The sequence below is a fragment of the Symsagittifera roscoffensis genome, chromosome 2 (assembly GCF_963678635.1).
Source record: "Symsagittifera roscoffensis chromosome 2, txSymRosc1.1, whole genome shotgun sequence".
Classification (NCBI taxonomy): domain Eukaryota; kingdom Metazoa; phylum Xenacoelomorpha; order Acoela; family Convolutidae; genus Symsagittifera; species Symsagittifera roscoffensis.
This window is the reverse complement of record NC_087063.1, coordinates 44624953-44643154: the sequence shown is the minus strand read 5'-3', so window position 1 is coordinate 44643154 and position 18202 is coordinate 44624953. Positions and strand designations below refer to the sequence as shown.

General features: G+C 37.7%; 1 long non-coding RNA gene across 1 annotated transcript; it reads right to left on the bottom strand.

Annotated features, from left to right (window-relative positions):
• Positions 1–2746: 2746 nt before the first annotated feature.
• On the bottom strand, positions 2747–12640 carry LOC134840625 (uncharacterized). Its single transcript, XR_010162433.1, has 3 exons — positions 12412–12640; positions 11815–11911; positions 2747–2941 (listed from the first exon to the last, which is right to left on the bottom strand). It is a non-coding gene; the product is annotated as an uncharacterized LOC134840625 (long non-coding RNA).
• Between the last annotated feature and the right edge of the window lie 5562 nt (positions 12641–18202).

Sequence of the window (18202 nt, the reverse complement as noted above, 5' to 3'; positions counted from 1 at the left end):
GCAGATAAGTTAACATGACGAACAGGCGGTGTATCTTATCCGAATTACTCTTCGAGAAGGTCAACCCTGAAATAAGCTCACGAATGTTTGCATGATTTACTTTACCTAAATGAGGTCAAAGAAAAAAGCACAATTTTAATTTGAATCAAATTTTTGATGACCATGCTTTGCATGTAGCCGGAAACAGGTCTTTAGTATTGTTCTGGAAGCTTGATTTCAAAGGGTTGTATGAATCTGTACGGTATGACAAAACAGTTGAGAAGATGGCAGTGAATTGAGAGTTCAATTTAGACAGGAGATTAGAAAAGCTGAAAGTTAACAATGTCAAGTGCTAAGAAAAGTCAGGTGATGGCTTCAAAATAAACGCAAAACAAAGCACGAATCAAAACTGTTAGAAAAAGAAAATTTTTGAACTTGACGTCAAAATTAAAAAGTTACGAACACAAGAAAACGCACGTGAGAAAACTAGAAGAGGTTGACCTTTTTTCAACTCTCGAGTTTTGGATAGTATGGCTTGTTTTCAGTTTAAAATTTCCAAAGGAAAAAAACTTTACAATAAGACTTTAAATTTCAAGACACATTTATGATTAAAAATTGTTTTTGAAATTTATTCATGTTTCTGAGCCATTTGATTCTTTCAACTATAGAGCGAAATTGTTTTTCATACAAAAAATGAGGTTTGAGCTTTGATACTTTTTAAGAAATCAGACCCTAAATTTTTTCTAAAGGCGCCTTGGGCGCCAATATATACTAACTTTGAGTGGGAGCGCGCGCCAAAAAAAACGCATTTTTTTGTCAAAATTTTCTAAAAAGTGCCCAAGAAAGATTTTTTTTACAGGTTTTTTTTTCAAAAACCTGCCTGCGGTGCAAACAATTTGGCCAGAACAGCGTCTTTTTAGTGCTTTTTAGGAGCACGGAAAATTAATTTTATCAATTAAAAAAAAGGTCGTCAAATTTTTCAAAAATTTTTTGAAAATCCGCCCCCTCGAGAAAATCTAAGATCCGCACCTGATTCCAATCTCGAAAGCCAATTATGAGCGTGCACAACTTCTAAATTTTTTACAAGTAAAAAACGAACAGAAAATCAAAAAAACTGACGCGACTCATATAAGTGTCTTCCCGCACTGAAGTTTCATGGCTAGTAATCGATTATATTGGATTATATTCATTGTCAGTCTCTATGAAATAACAAAAACAAACTTTAAAAATCGATTGAAAATGGAGTGAAATCATATATTTTTTAAACAAAAAAATTTCAATATAATCGATTATAATTTATTATAATCGATTGTTTTCAAGTTGTTTTTAAAAAATTTTATCAGAAGAAAAATAATCCATTTGAATCGATTATAATGGATTACAATCCATTTATTATATATTTTTGAGTGTTGTTTTCATTTTTTTATAATATTGTTAAACTCAAGTTAGTTATTTTGTTCTCTCGCTAAATTTCATTTTTTCCTATTTTCAATCGCGTTAATGAAAATTTACAAAAATTACTTATAGATCCCATACCGACACCCCCCACGTTTACCAGTACCACAGTTACCTGTCCCGGTAGGTAGGGGTGTTTAGTGGGGGGGGGGGGGTACGTGGGGGTATGTACGTGAAGGGGGTACGTGGTGGGGGGAGGTTCCGTAAGGGGGGAGGGGGTTGGTGGGGGGATTACGTGGGGAACTGGTCAAAAATGTCGTTTTTGGGCGTTTTTTGGAAAACTACCACATATTGGCCTCTTCAAAATTACAAAATATTGGCCGCCCCTGGATGAACGTGTTCGTTCGAGTTTTACAGAAAGCTGCAAAAAGTGGAGTCATTATTTACAAAATTTAATCAATTTTCATGGATTTTATGTTCAAAAAAATATTCCATTTATTATATTGAAAATAAAAATGGATGGTAATCGATTATTAAGATTTTAATGGATTTTTTACTTTTCGGTAAAAATCGATTAAAATGAATTAAAAATCCATTGCGTTGTCTAAATTTGCCTCGATAATCAATTATATAGACCAGATTTTAGTCAACAAAAATCCATTATAATCGATTTTTATCCATGAAACTTCGGTGTGGGTTCACTATAATCTTAAGGTCGTGATTTCGAGCCTCACTGGTTGCACCAGATGAGTTTATGTCCGGGGTGGTTCACTCATAGAGTATTTTCAGATAAGATACACTGTCTGTTCGCCACGCTATCTTATTTTTGGCCGGATATGTTCGTGCAACTTCTTAGTCCAATACCAATCTTAATCTTACTCTTATATCTCCTAGTCTCAATAGATCTAGAGTATACTGGTATTTGCGAGTTAGATATCAGGAACTATCTTGAAGGAGAACAATTGTCTTCTAAATTATATTTATTTTGTTCTGTTGCTGAAACTATAATAAAATATTATAAACTAAATAGTTGTCAGTGTTAGTTATAGATCATGATTGGTTAGCAAGAAAAAATTTTATAGAGATAGTTTTATCAATAATATAATTGGATATAAATACTGGTTTTAAACTGGTTCCAGTACGTTAAAATTCAGTAAAATGATTCTCGTCGCGAACCTAGAAGTTTTAAAATTGCTCTTTTGTTTTGCAAGAAAACTCAGTTCTATAAATCTTTGAACACGCAGATTCGATTCAAAAATTTAGAAGACTAGTTATACTTCGAATAATTGAACGCGTTCCAAAAATTTTTATAAACCAGTGTTCTCTATCAAGAACACTGTATAAACGGGGGAAAAGTTAACGAGGTACATTCCTCAAATTTATTTCCCGCAACACTTGTGGTATTTTTCCAGCCGTCCCAGAGTCCAACCCCAAACCACAGGTTCCTAACAAGGTACCATGTTGCTCGTTGCAGACACAAGTCTCAATTATTTTTGTTTCTTCCAGAATTGGCTCGTTCAGCTCCAGAAGAGCAATGCTGTTGCCTGGTTTCACCCCAAGTTCTTTTCTGAAACAAGGAAAAAAGCTTTGATATAAATACGAAAAAGTCTCAATTCAAGTGTAAGTTTTTACGACAAGGTTTTCATTCAAATCAGGAACCATTCAAATCAGGGGGGGGTGTCGGGAGTGAGGTTGGCTGGGTAATGGCGGACGCTTCCTTTTCTCAAGGATTCTACTAATCACCAACCAAAAGTTACCCCCTTTGGTATTATTTTATGACATCCATGTTCACCCAACCAACCCCAAATTTGTTCTAAAGGCGCCTGTGGCGCCAATATATACTAATTGCTTTGATCAAAATTTTCGAAAACGTACCTAAAAACGCCTTTTTTGGCTTGTTTTTTTTTCAAACATTTGCCTGCGGTGCAGGAAGTAGTTTAGGAGTATTTATTGTGATTTAGGAGAGCTCAGGAAATCAATTTGGTCGAACTAATAAAGTTTCGAAAGTTAGATCCTGTAACTTATGTAACTTTTAAGAGTTACTCATCCTCGAGAAAACCATAGATCCGCCCCTGCTTAAGTTTGCTGCAGTTAACTATACAAACATGTCATACTACTTTCTATCACTTGACTATATCCAACATTACCGCCACTTTTTCAGATTTTTGATGACAAGTTTCATGTTTTTTAATGAAGTGTCAAAAATAGCTTACAAACAAAATCAGTCATCAAAAACAAAATCCGAGAATATTACAATACTTAACAAAAGAACTAAGTTCCAGAAAAATTGATTAGTAACTTAAATGAATTCAACATTGATCAATTAGTCTTATGGAAATCATGCAAATGACTAAAATTACCCTCCCTGGGAATTGACCGTGTTTCAAAAAAAATCAAAAACTGGATCTGACATTGATCCGACTCTCTGCCGACTCAAAGGGTCCCCTTTGTACTATTTTGAGATATCCATTTTTGGCTGACTGAGCATAAAATGGGGGCTGACTGACCCTTCGACGCCGATATATACTAATTTTGAGGAAGTACGTGCCGAAAATCCCTATTTTTTGATCAAAAATTTCCATGTGCTTAAAAACGCTTTTGAGCCTGTTTTTTTTTTAAAAAAACCGGCTTTTTTCCTTTGTCCCCCGCATTTAAAATTTCAATTTTCATAGTTGTTTTACGTATTATAACAGCTAAATTCGTGACAGTTCGATGTGAGGTATGAAGACCAATTCTGTTCAAAATTGTTGGTTTGTTCGTTCACTATGCAAAATTTCACTGCGTTATGACAACGTTAAAATAGTTTTTGAAACTTGAAATTCAAATATGGTGGAAGGAGGACTAGAAAAAAGTCTGAAAATCTTGCCTGCAGCGCAGAAAGTCACTCTTTTTCCTTTTTCCCCCCACCTGCAAATTTTTACTAGTGAAACTTTGTTTACATTTTCCGAATCTTACGAAAATTGGCATGCGAACTATTCAGGCAATGGAAAACAAATTTGGTCTTCATGGTCAAACTTGTAAAACCCCTAGTTACACCATAACGTTGGTGCTTATGTGAGATGGGGAAAAAAGGAAAAAGAGCCCAGAAAGTTTGTTAAAACAGGATGTTTATAGTGACTTGGGAGAGCTCGGAAAAACATTATGAGGCCAAACTGTGCACTGGATAGGCGCACATTCTTGTGTCTGTATGTTCCTGAATTCCAGAGACAGAGACAAGTCTTCAAACATGTTAAATGTTTTGTGCTCTGTTCTAATCGGTTAAAACTGCTGTCGGGCAAATAATTTATTTGAATCGGAATCAGCACAAATTTAACTTTAAATAACAAAACGGTTTTGATATTTGATTTATAGAAATCATGTTCTAGGTGAGATTCGAACCTGCATCAATCGCGTCTATTTGATTTTTAGAAAGGAATGTCGTAGGCGAGATTCGAACCTGCGCCAAACCTGCCGGGACGCACTGTGTATACGTTCGGTTGCTGTCCTTGTATAATAGTTCAACCTTGTACTTATTTTACTATTTGCTCAGCAACATCCCCCCCCCCAAAGAGACGAGAACCGGAGCAAGTTCAACAAGCGGTCTTACTAATTGGGCCGATAGGTCTTAACGGTTGCAGAGTGAGCGAGGTTATCTTTGCCGTAGTGTAGAGCAGTTACTCGACCTTAATGGTAGTGCCCACGAGCGCTGCCGGGATCGAATCGACAATCCAGACGAGATCACCAGTTCGTAAATCGCGGTTCGAATCGGCATGCCGTTTTAAGCGCTTTTTCGGTTTGTGCGTTTGCTTAAGTTTGCCTAAGTTTGCTAAAGCGTTTGCTTAAGTTTGTGCTTTCACATAACGCTATCGGTGATCGAAACTTTCATCCAGTGTCAGCGACGGAAAGCTAACAGAGTGCTCACCCAAAAGAAATTGGCTAGGCGTTATCAATTCCAATTCAGTTCATTCGGGACCAACAGGTGTTTTTGAACGGGCATCTGATGATTGCTCCAATAACAAAACGTGGTCGACAATACCTCATCCGTTAACTTGCGAGTTACAAGGATTGCGTAGAAAACGTGTTTGCATTTGCGCACTAACCTTTCTCAAGACCCACTATGATGCGGCGCGCCAGGAGGATTGTATTTCCATTAAATACTCTAATGCACTAACACTTCGGGAGCCTGCCTGTTCTAACTTCGTACGCAAAGCAGAAGTTCTCTCTCAGCTCCAACGAAATTGGTACTTTTGTCTGACCACACAACACTTGGCGTACTACGGCGGGCGATAAATTTGTCAATCCCCACGACACAAGAGCCGGTGTCCATAGACGGAACAATTTCGATGTGTACGTCACGGGTAGTCATGCAGGTGAACAGAAAAGCCCATAATTTCTCACTACTGCGGCGAATAGTCACGTAAAAAGGACCAAATTAATCCACACTACAATTGCTGAAAGGCCGAAGGTGGCAACTAAGCCACTCGACAGCTAGGTCTGACACAGAAGGACGCGCGGTAAGTTTTTCTGTAAATAAAACAACATCTTTCAATTGCACAACATAAAACCCCAATTGTACTATGGATCGCAAATAATCCAAGTATTGATTTTGTTGGCAAAGTGCCGACGCCTCAGAAACAAATTCACCATCAAGTGATGAGAATCTAAGATGATGGATGCTTAGTTTCAAAACTGATTTCGGCTAAGCGTCGATTTCGTATAAGGGTATGCCAGATTGAAGTTGATTGAACTCAACCGGTAACAATTCGGATTGAACCAAAAGTAACGATTTATCTTTCGCAATTGCTAGTTCGACCGCATCGGTTATTTCAGCGGTAGGCCTAAGGAAGTGCTTGTGTTTTGGCAATAACCTCAGCATAAAGCAAACGTATCGCTGCAGTTTCGTAAAACTAATATATTTCTCCCAAACAAATACGGGCTCTGCCTACTTCGAAGTACTCGTGAGAGGATCTGTCAATTTTTCTAGGGTGTCGTCCACGGATTTCTTTGAGAGGATATTAATAACAACATCCAGATTTGGTTTAAAAGGCCACTCATTGCCTGAAAGGAAGCTTAGACCCCTGATCTAATTGCTTTCTTTGAGGCATTCCACCGGTATTCCGCGTGTCCCAGTATCTGCGGGGTTACCTACAAAATTTACATGGAACCATTGATCAACAGTGGTGGCTCATTTTATTTCACAAATACGGTTTGCGAAGAAAGTCGGTAATTTATCGACGGAGTGAAGCCTTTGTAACACCTTGGGTCAATCGGTCCACAAAAAAGTGCGGATTACATCGATTGAAAATTCCCGGAAAATATCTTCCTTCAACCTAGATGCCAGCAAGGCTGCCTGCAACTCCAAATTCCAGCTTCGGAATGGACAAAGCCTTCATTGGTGCTACTCTTGCTTTACCAAAAACAAACACAATTTCAGGTTTTTGAGTCTCAATAATCCGGGTACGAAGGAAACCAACCTAATTGATTGCTTCCGGAGTGCTTCTGGTAAAGGAGGGACCATCTCATTGTTTCTCAGTTATGCGCCAAATAATTTAGGAAGCAGGCGGGCCTTTACCGTAAGCAGACGGAATCTTCCCAATTTGAGAATGTTCACCAGATCCATGCTTACTCTCATTGGTTCTTTGCGATTTTCGAATGAATCCAAGTAATTATCCATGTAGAACATAGTAAGTACTGCTCTAGATACTTCAGAAAAACTGCAACGTTATCCCAAGCGTTTTGCTAAAGTGCAAAGTTCGTGCGCGAGTCCCGAGCACCGAAAGTATGCCGGGTATACTGGAGATTTTTCACATCCGATGTGGCATCTTGGCGCCACAGAAAACGCAAAGGCGGTTGATCACAAGGGGTATCTCAAGGTGGAAGAACATACCCTCGATGTCCGCGGAGACGGCGAACTGATGTTGGTGGAAGCGCATTACGACGTGTAACAAAATTTGCAATGAATCAGGCCCAAGGAGCAAAGATTTGTTTACAGATTGGCCGTGAAAATTTGATGCGGCATTTAAAACCAGGCGAACTTTATCTGGCTTGTTTTGGTTGAGGAGATGATGGTGTGGTGAATACCATTCACGGGCGGGGCGGGGCGGAGCTGAGGATCGTTCATGTTCACCGGAATGACATAAGCTTTATAGTGTCCTCATTTATTGTCTCAGTGTACTTACTCTTTAAACCACTATCTTTATCGAGCAGTTTTTCAAGCACCTTGTTGTCAGCGCTGAGTAGTAATACTTGGGTAAAGAATTGCTATTATCGGCCCATAACATTACTAACCAGAACCGTTCACCATCATGGTTTGTTGTTGGTTCAAGAAAATTTTGCGCTAGCTGATCGACTGCAGAACGAGCATCAACTTTTTTGTATGTGCCATAGTTTTCTAACTCATACCACGCTTTAACTTGGCTTACAAAATCCACGTCTTCGGCATTGCACGTGAAACATGTAGACAACAATCCAGACGAAGAAGGGAGTGGACCACTCAAACATAACCGACCGGCAGACGGCAGACAAACAACCAGTTTTCCGATGTGCATATTGAATATAATCGAACGGGCGTATAACGTGATAAAATTCTGGCCAATTATCATTTCAATGTCCGAATAACAATGCCGAACTCGCTCTATTGGTTCCAGGTATGGATAATTTTCTTGAAGAACCGGAACATCAACTTTTTGAGACGTAACAATAATTTCATCCTTTACGTAAGCAGATACATTGAAGTTAAAATCGGTTTTCATTATTTCAGCGGATAATGTGCCCTCGACTAACCAAAACTTCGTTTTGTTAACTTCATTGAATTAAAACCATTTAGGATCAAATCATCTTGTTTCCTGACAAGTTCAGACGGTAGACCAAGCTTGCGGAAAGCCAGGAGTGATTGCTTGCGGAATCACACAAAACGAGAGCGTTATCGGTGCTTGACTTGGACTAAACACGACGAGGTTGCTGAACAAGACGCCGTTGAATTTTCGGCCGGAGTTTTTCAGTAGAGGACTTGTTTTCTTCCATTCGAGGAGAGAAAATGCGGTCTGCACATGCAAGAGGACATTGTGCGTACTTTTGCACTAAGATTTAGTGCATTTCCTAGCCTTCGGGCAAGTACAGAACATTGTGGTCCGCTTGGAGACAGGGGAAACAGGGTTTTTTTTCTGCAGAAAACTTCGCCTTTTAAGTAGGGTTCTTTTCCTTAAAGACATTGCTCCCCATAACGAATGTTTACCAGCACACTGCGGATAGGGAGGATATTCAACCTTGTTCGGCTTAGCAGTGGATGCAAAAACTCGGATGGTGATTTTTTCCTTGACGAGCTCCTCGGTTTTTGATTGACCAGGAAAATCAAAAGTTTTCATACGCTCTTGCGATTTGGCCTTTTTCAACCACTTGTTGAAATTAAGGAGGTTAGGGCAATACCAATTGCGCTTGACCGTGTAGGACGATCGAGACCCTTACAAATTCGGATATTCGGATGCAACTTAAATACAACTTGATTCAAGATACGGTTCCTTTCAGATCTTCCTCATATGACAAAGATCGAAACAGACCAACGAGACTTGAAATATTACAAGCAAATTAGTAATGCTTTCAGAATTGAGCATTTTCACTGGTAGAACGTTTTTAAATTTTTCGAGTGGGCGCTTACGGTGGTTTGAGTTTGCCCAATTTTTCGTTCAAGGACCCTTAGTACCTCCTTGTCGATTCGACCTGAATCCGCGAAATCCGCTATCGCAAACTTAGCTTCCCCAGTTTCCAGTGTTTTAAGGTACATCAGCTTGACGTCATCCGAACGAGTTGATTCGGACTCCGAAACTGACCCATCCATTAATGCCATTCCAACGGATTACCATCATACTTTGAAAGTTTTGTTTTCGGGTAAAAGACCTTTCCTGTTCGATGCTAAGTCTCGAACGGATATCGATTGCGATGGCGAATTTACATAATTCGGGACAGGTTGGTATAAGCACTATGTGGCGTGATTTGAGAAATAAGGCTGATGAATGGACGAGCAAATAATTTCCCATGCAATCGGTCATTGCAAAGGTACTTGCTCGTGTGGTGGAGTGAAATAGTAAATAGCTACACCGCTTTTGTAGGGGAACGTTACGGATTTTGGAGGGGCAGCAGATGTTATTGGCTCAAATACGTGCGATGACTCATTCAAAAGTAAGGGGTTGTAAACTGCGGGAATCAGTGTTACAGTTGCAGGAAACCACGACGCGAGGTTTGGGTTATAGAACTGACTGAATTAGTTGGGGTTACCTACAGGGGTACTACCGAAACAACTGCAGTATGAGGAGGTAAAGCTATATACGAAGTTGATGGAACAATTTCAAAATTAGCAGGCGTGGCAGGCTCAGAATTACCCCCACTGAAAACCTTTGTGGTTGTGTAATATCTTGATTTAAATTCGACCCATATTCGCCGGTATTTTGCGAGTATTGTGCCGGCAGCAATCTGCGTAAGATATTTACGAATCATGGGAGAAACTTCAGCCTCATGCATTGTAGAAGACAAGCCACCTAATTGAGCGTTACACATAGGAATGACATCCCCCGTATAGGGAACCGTATCCAATCCAGAAGTGTATACGTTCGGTTCGGTTACGATCACTACTGGATTCAAATTCGGCATTTTATCCACCCAAGTTTCTGTGCGTTTGTCTGCTGTTTCCCAGTGAGAGCTTATCAAGCTATCCAACAGGTCAACACTGTCGGAGTCTTCCTCATAGTCGGAGTTTTCCTCAGACTCAACGATTTTGGCTTCAACATACTTTTTTCTTTTCTCCTCACAGATGTGTACTTCTTCCAACCTTTGCTTGGTTTCTAGTAAGCGCATTGATGCTTCTTTTTATCTCTCGATCTCTTCTGATCTTATTTTAGCCAACAACAACTCAGCTCTTTTTTTCCGTTGACTGGAAGTACTTGAGTCTATTTTACTCTGACCTGAGACCCTAGAACAATGTGAACTTCGAGGTTTTTGGGAACCTTTCGAGGAAGCCACTTCCCCCGAACGCGATGAAACGGACCTTACCTGTTCTTCAGATCATACCTAGTTCCTAGCTTTGTGAATTACCTCATCGTGTCTTTTTGACAGCAGGTCAAGCCACTGTTCCAATTCCTCGCAAATTTTTTTTATATTAGTAGCATTTTTCGCCATTTGATATATCTCGCCATTTTTGAAAAAGTCCTTTTCAGGAAAAAAATTTCTGATGTAGTTCTCGACAATCACTTTTCGTTTTTTGTTCTTTATGGCTTCTTGAATGATTTTAAGAACATTAAGGAGCTCAATTTCCAAAATACGCCGATACTTAAGAAGCTTTTGTACCTTCCGGCGTAATTCCTGATTCATTGCGACAAAATGTTACGATGTGCTGCTACATATAAAGAGAGGGTGGTATCAAACCTTAATTCAATACCGAAAATAAACAAAACGGAATTGAAGCACTGTAACATATATGCAACAACTTATACCACCACTACAAGGCCAAGCTTCTGAGCTAAAGACCTGTATACCTCGGCTAGGTGCTCATGCAAATTGACTTACATGAGAGTGCGTTGCTTAAAGACCTCACGTTGCTTCTTATTCAATCTATTTTTCTTCTTAATTATAGCAAAACACTTTGACTTTGGCAAAACACGGCTTTATTGACAGACAAAAACCTGTCAGTCAAAGCCGTAGTATGAACTAGTTTAAATAGCTAAACAAAACAACATTTTTTTGGAGGTTCGAACCAGGTTACTGAGCGTAAATTTATGTCCCATCAAGTTCGGCGGATATTTGAGTTTCAAAAAGGAAATGTTTTAGGCGGAATTAGAACCTTCGACGAGCTCGCCGGGACGCGCACTGTGTATACGCTTGTCTACTGTCCTTGTATTTTCTGCAACTATAGTTCAAACATGTTCTGAATTTACTATTTGCTCAGCAACAGTTTTGTCGAAACGATCAAAAGAAATGAAAGAACAAAAAAAGCACAAAGAGAGCGACGTTGTTGCGGAATTCGCTTACTTTTCCAAGTTTGGCATAGTTTGGCAATATGATAAATATGGTTTGAAAGAAACTAAAAAAAAGTTGAAACTTTTTTTTAATCCACCACGTCGAGAAAATCCTGGACCCGCCCCCTGGTGAGACACCCAACCCCATTTTTACCACAGCGTTGCTGTCCGCACTATTTGAAGATGCGTTTAAAAACTTTCAACTATAAATTTTAAAAGCTGCTACTAGAATGATAACAACACCCTTTTCCAGTTTCCCATCCCTCATTACAGATATAAGTTCAAAAATGGTTCATGCGGCAATATTCAGGTTCCAAAATTTGCTCAAATCTGTTCACTCGCTCAGAATGACATGCTTTAACATAATTTGTAGCCCCAAAATAGCATTCAGGAAATTTTATTTTAGCAACAATCAAAGGGGGGACTTGACCAGTGCTGAAAAGAAAAATAGACTCACGAGGGAGCAATGTACACCCTTAAGACTTCGCGCGTGTCCAAAGTGCTATGTAACTTGGTGAAGTCTCGCAGTTCAACGATGATTGAACCAGCATGTACTAAAACGCATTCGGAAAATTGATTTTTTTTCTGAATTTGATCTTAAAAATCAGATGTTTGAGCCTATAACTACTCAAAGGGTCCAAGTCGCGTGCAATTCAGGGAAACCTTTTGGTCGAAAGAACCTAAATATTTTTAAGAGCGCTTTTGAACTTCAGATTCAATAGATTTGCGGGGGGTAGTGCGAAAAAACGCCATTTCTGGTCAAAACCACTTTACATAATTGGCAAAAATTACAACCACATAATCAAAAATGATTGAGTTTTTATCAATAACTCGCTTGCATGAACAAATTTCACACACATAAGGAAATTTTTTCACCTTTGGTAGGGTTCGGGGAAAGTTCGACAAAAACAAAAGTTTGGTTTTGAAAGTTCGCCTAGATCATATTGATGCGACCCTGAATATGGTTATGGATAAGGATGTTTTTATATTGAGGAACACTTTATCCCAGATGGGTAAATAAGGAGAAATCCTAGCAGAGAAAAAAAAGACGCACCGTTTTGTACGCAAACTGCGGCTGTTGCCACGAAGAATTTGTTGATAGTTGATCCGCCACAACTCAATTTACCCCGTTGACGAAAGTTCAACCGCACATAAAACGGCCGATGTATCGACGGGTAGCCATTAACTATGTCAAATTGTAACTGTGATCTGTTAAAACATTCGAAACTTGAAAACATCAATACTAATAGGAACATTTGCAAAACATCCATAATCCTGGCAAATTTGCATGCGATTTGGTAAATATTTGCGAAAATATTTCAAGAAGTTAGCTTGTTGTTGAATAGCTTTACATTGTTTCGAGTCAAGAGTTCAGAGTAGGTAATAATTTTATTCAGATTCAGATTGATTTTTGGCTGCAATCTACAATGGAATATTAAAAGCAAACAATTTTTTTAACAATTCCTAGGCTCTCGAATAGGGGCGAGGCGATCAATTTGACATAACAGATCGTGTCTTTGATACCCCGACATGATAATGAAAAAGTACTCGAAAATCGTGTTGAGTTGACAAAAAAACCGTTTCACTTAACAAAACAAACGACTCTGAAAATTGCAGGAAATACAGCACGGACTATCCTTAGATAGGCTGAAAAGCTCTTTTTATATCTCCTCTTAATCGTCTGCGAATGATAAAAAGACTGCTCGTATCAGGGCGAAGCCCTGAATGTTCAGACTGCCTTTTAAGGTTTATGGAGCAATAATAACATTAAAAAATTCAATGAAATAAAACAAAAAAAAAAATTTTTCTCTAAAATGTGAAAATTTGTTATGAAAACCATCCCCCCACACGCCATATAAAGTACAAAAGGATAGATTTCGCTCCTTGTAATAACTCAATTAGGGCAAATAAGCTTCTTTTAACCAATTTGGAACGATTTCTAAGACGGGTTAACTCTCCGCTTACGCGTTAATAGCGCAAAATATATCGCTCGTTAATTGTCCCAAATTGGCCAAAATGGCAATCTTTAAACCCCTGTAACTTTACAAAAAAATGATTACAGGTAAAATATCCTTTCAGATTTGAGCTCAGGACAACAGTACCTTTCAACTGATTTTTAAAAAATTCCATCAAAAATGGTTAGTTAAAAAGTCGAAATTGGCAATTTTTAAACCCCCATAACTTTAGGAAAAATGATCACAGGTGAAATATCTTTCCAAATTTAAGCTCAGGAAAACAATACTTTTTGAATAATAAAAAAATATCCCGTCAAAAATGGCTAGTTAAAAATCGAAATTTTTCTGAAAAAAAAAACCCACCCCGATCACAAATATTCCGTTACTTTCGTATCGAAAGTCGGAACAACAAGACTGTTTGTAGTTCAGGGCAAAGCCTTGAATGTTCCTACTGTCCCTTAATTCACATCGAGTAGTTTTTGGGAAAAGAAAATATTCAAAACCTATAAATTTTGGACAATATCAAACTGTGAATTTTTGAGTCGTACGAAGTTATTACGACCCATTAGCTAGTCTCAGTTCAATTTGGAACGATTTTGTTAAGCTCGATAATTCGCTTTGCATAAATAATTCGCGTTACGCTCTCAGCATTTTGAAGAAATTCTTCATAGAGCGCATAATTTAGTCCAGAACATGACCATTTTAGCAATTTTCAAACCCCCAGAGTTTTAGAAAAAATTTATTGGAGGTAAAATATCTTTTTAAATTTGAAGTTAGGAAGTCGATATCTTCAATGAATAAATTTTTTTTGAAATCTATTTTTTCGATCGGCGAAAATTGACTGAATAAAAAAAACCACACCGAGCACAAATATTCCGTTTTCCTTGAAAGTCAGAACAAAAAAATGATTGAACTAGCTAACTTACTTAAAAAACGTCAATCCTTCCCCCACAATTCCAATGAATCAGTATTTCGTTACTTGACAGATTTTTTTGCCTTATTGTTCCGACTTCCGTAATAACAGAATATTAGTGCTCCGGGTGCTTTTGTTCTAACAAATTTCGACTTTTTAACTCAGCAATTTTTGACAAAATTTTTCATATCAGCCGAAAATTATTGATGTTTTGACCTCATTTTTGCCAACTTAGGAAAATTAACGCGCGATTTGTTTCGCACTATTAACGCGTAAGCGGAGATTTAATTCCTAATTAGAAATCATTTCAAATTAGTTGAAACAGGCTAATTGCCATAATTTTTACGTAAATAGAAGCAAAATCTATCACTTTGTACTTTCTATGCCTTGTGGAGGGATGATTTAAAAAGAAAAATTCATCAGTTTTTTTAAAGCGAACACTGCTTCTTAGACTTTAAAAGACAGTCGGAACATTCAGGGTTTTGCCCTGATACGAGCAGTCTTGTTTAAAAATAACTGCCATTTGCTCAAACTATGAGAAAAATCTATCGGCTGTTTCATTACGATAGAGAGGCAAACTTGACTTTTTTGTATGCATTTCAGCCCTTATCTTTCTATTGTGCTTTTTCTCGAAAGACTTTTGATCAACTGCGATTTAATTTTTTTTCTCCAAAATGCCATGTTTTGATCAAAAACTCCATCGGCAGAACACATTTGAGAATGAGGAGCAAACTAAATTGAAGGGTACTGAGCTGGGTGCAGTATCACACAAAATAAGTCCTGGCTCCCCTTTACCTAGGAATCAATTTTTAGGTGTAACGAGTGGATTTAGACGTTTGAGTATGAAGACCAAAATCGCTTGGAGTTGATTGATTTAGTTCCCTTGCCATAAACAAATTAGAATCAGAAGTTGCGATCAAAACTTTCATAATTGAAAATTTGTTCCCATGTGAATGAAAAACGAAAAAAGCCTTCGTCACAAATCCGAATTTAAAACTCTTATGATGCTGCCCTCCAAGTGACGGAGGCTTAGAAACCGTTGTTAATTTAAGCAAGACTGCTCGTATCAGAGCAAAACCCTGAATGTTCCGACTGCTTTTTAAAGTCTAAAGAGCAGAAAAAACATGAAAAATTTAAGTGTCTTAAAATAAAATTTGAAATAATTTTATTGAAAAAAATTGAGATTTTTTGTGAAAGCATCCCCCACACGCCATATTAAGTACAAACTGATAGATTTTGCTCCTATTAACAAATCAATTATGGTATATAAGCTTCCTTGAACCAATTTGAAACGCTTTCTAAGACGGATTAAATCTCGCTTACGCGTTAATGGAGCGAAATATATCGCGCGTTAGTTGTCAGAAAATGGCCAAAATGCCTATCTTTAAACCCCCATTCAAACTTTACAAAAAAAAGATCACAGCTAAAAAATCTTTTCAAATTTAAGCTTAGAAAATCAATAGCTTTCGAATGATGTAAAAAATTTACGTCAAAAATGGCTAATTTAAAAGCCGAAATTTGTCTGAAGAAAAAACCCACCCCGAGCACAAATATTCCGTTACTTTTGTTACGAAAGTGGGAACAAAAAAGCAAACTACTCAAACAAAAAGATAGAACTTTTATAAAAATTCAGCTGAACGGTCGCTTTCACCTTAACCGTTAAACTTTTCCTTCGCTGCGCTTTTAAGTCGCAGAGAATTGTTCTGAAACTAAACAAATTGAGTTAGTAATTTAGAGATATTAAGTTCTACATTTAGATTATTACTACTTCGAAAACTTAATTTATTGAAGGGATATACTATGAGAAAAACCAGGGGAAGAAGAGAAGGCGGATGAAGCAATGGCTGTACTAATTGCAGAGGTCGAGAATCGTAAAACGAAGACTAATTTGAGTGAGCTCGCAAACAGGCAACAGAGTGTGAGGATGAAAACTGCATGAATTATGGGTAATTCCTTCAATTTTTTAACGCAGAGGTGAAGCGGAGCGTCGCACTTTTTGCGATGCAACATAAAATGGTACTGCAGCTAGCCAATTGTTGAGCCGAAAAAAAACAAACAAAGTTGTGCTATTAAACATTTTGAGACAAAAAAAAACTTGAATGGAACGGCCACTTACAAGCCAAACATGCTTAAAATAATATGTTAACTGGCATTCTGTTTTGTTGCTATCAAAACAGCTGAGCTAACTGATTCAGCTGGTTTTGTTGACTAGTTGTTCACCCAAAACAGTCAAAATCCAGTTTGATAATGCTTGCTAATTACAAGCGTAAAGACCTCAAAAAAGGCTATAGATCAGGTGAAACACACAAACAAGGACTCAGTAAAAGTGAAAAACTCGCCATCTGACCCAAAAGATTTTTAAAAAAGGTAGAAATCTTTTCTTAATTGAACTTGAAGACTAAAGGATGAAAGCATATCAGATACTACCGACTATGAAGAAGCTCCCATGCAATTTGATGCAGCTGTCATTAACAAATTTAAGTTTTTCAAATATAGGACGCCGTTTATTATCTCATAAGCAACTTAAGTAAGCTGCTAAACAGATTTGAATAATTGAACGTCTGTATAAACTCAACAAGTCTGCTAGTATCAGGGCGAAGCCCTGATTGTTCCGACTGTCTTTTAAAATTATGGAGCAGTGATAAGACAAAAAATTAAATGTAATAAAATAAGTTGAAATCTTTTAAATGAAAATCATCACCCCCACACGCCATATAAACTACAGTGATAGAGTTCGCTCCTACAAACGAATCAATTTTGGCAAATAAGCTTCCTTAAACCAATTTGGAATAATTTCTAAGACGGGTTAATTCTCCGCTTACGCTTGCGAAATATATTGCGCGTTAATCAGCCCAAATTGGCCGAAATGGCAATGATTAAACCCCCATAACTTTACGAAAAATGGCCACAGGTGAAATATTTTTTCAAATTTAAGCTCAAGACAACATTAGCTTTCGAATGATATAAAAAAATTACGTCAAAAACGGCTAATTAAAAAGTCGAAATTTGTCTGAAGAAAAAAAAACCCACCACTAGCACAAATATTCCGTTACTTTTGCTATGAAAGTCGGAACAAAAAAGCAAACTAATCAAATAAAAAGATAAAAATTTTATAAAAATTCAGCTGAACGGTCGCTTTCACCTTAACCGTTAAACTGTTTCTTCGCTGCGCTTTTAAGTCGCAGAGAATTGTTCTGAAACTAAACGAATTGAGTTAAAAATTTAAAGATTTTTAGTTCTACATTTAGATTATTACTACTTCGAAAACTTAAATTATTGTAAGGGATACTACGAGACAAACCAGGGGAAGAAGAGAAGGCGGGTGAAGCAAGGGCTGCACTAATTGCAGAGGTCGAGAATCGTAAAACGAAGACTAATTTGAGTGAGCTCGCAAACAGGCAACAAAGTGTGAGGATGAAAACTGCATGCATTATGGGTAATTACTTCAATTTTTTAACGCACAGGTGAAGCGGAGCTTCGCACTTTTTGCGATGCAACATAAAATGGTACTGCAGCTAGCCAAATGTTGAGCCAAAAAAAAAACAAAGTTGTGCTATTAAACATTTTGAGACAAAAAAAAACTTGAATGGAACGGCCACTTACAAGCCAAACATGCTTAAAATAATCTGTTAACTGGCATTCTGTTTTGTTGCTATCAAATCAGCTGAGCTAACTGATTCAGCTGGTTTTGTTGACTAGTTGTTCACCCGAAAAAGTCAATATCCAGTTGGATAATGCTTGCTAATTGCAAGCGTAAAGACCTCAAAAAAGGCTATAGATCAGGTGAAACTTACGAACAAGGACTCAGTAAAAGTGAAAAACTCGCCATCTGACACAAAAGATTTTAAAAAAAAGGTAGAAATCTTTTCTTAATTGAACTTGAAGACTATAGATTGAAAGCATATCAGATACTACTGACTATGAAGAAACCCCCATACAATTTGATGCAGCTGTCATTAACAAATTTAAGTTTTTCA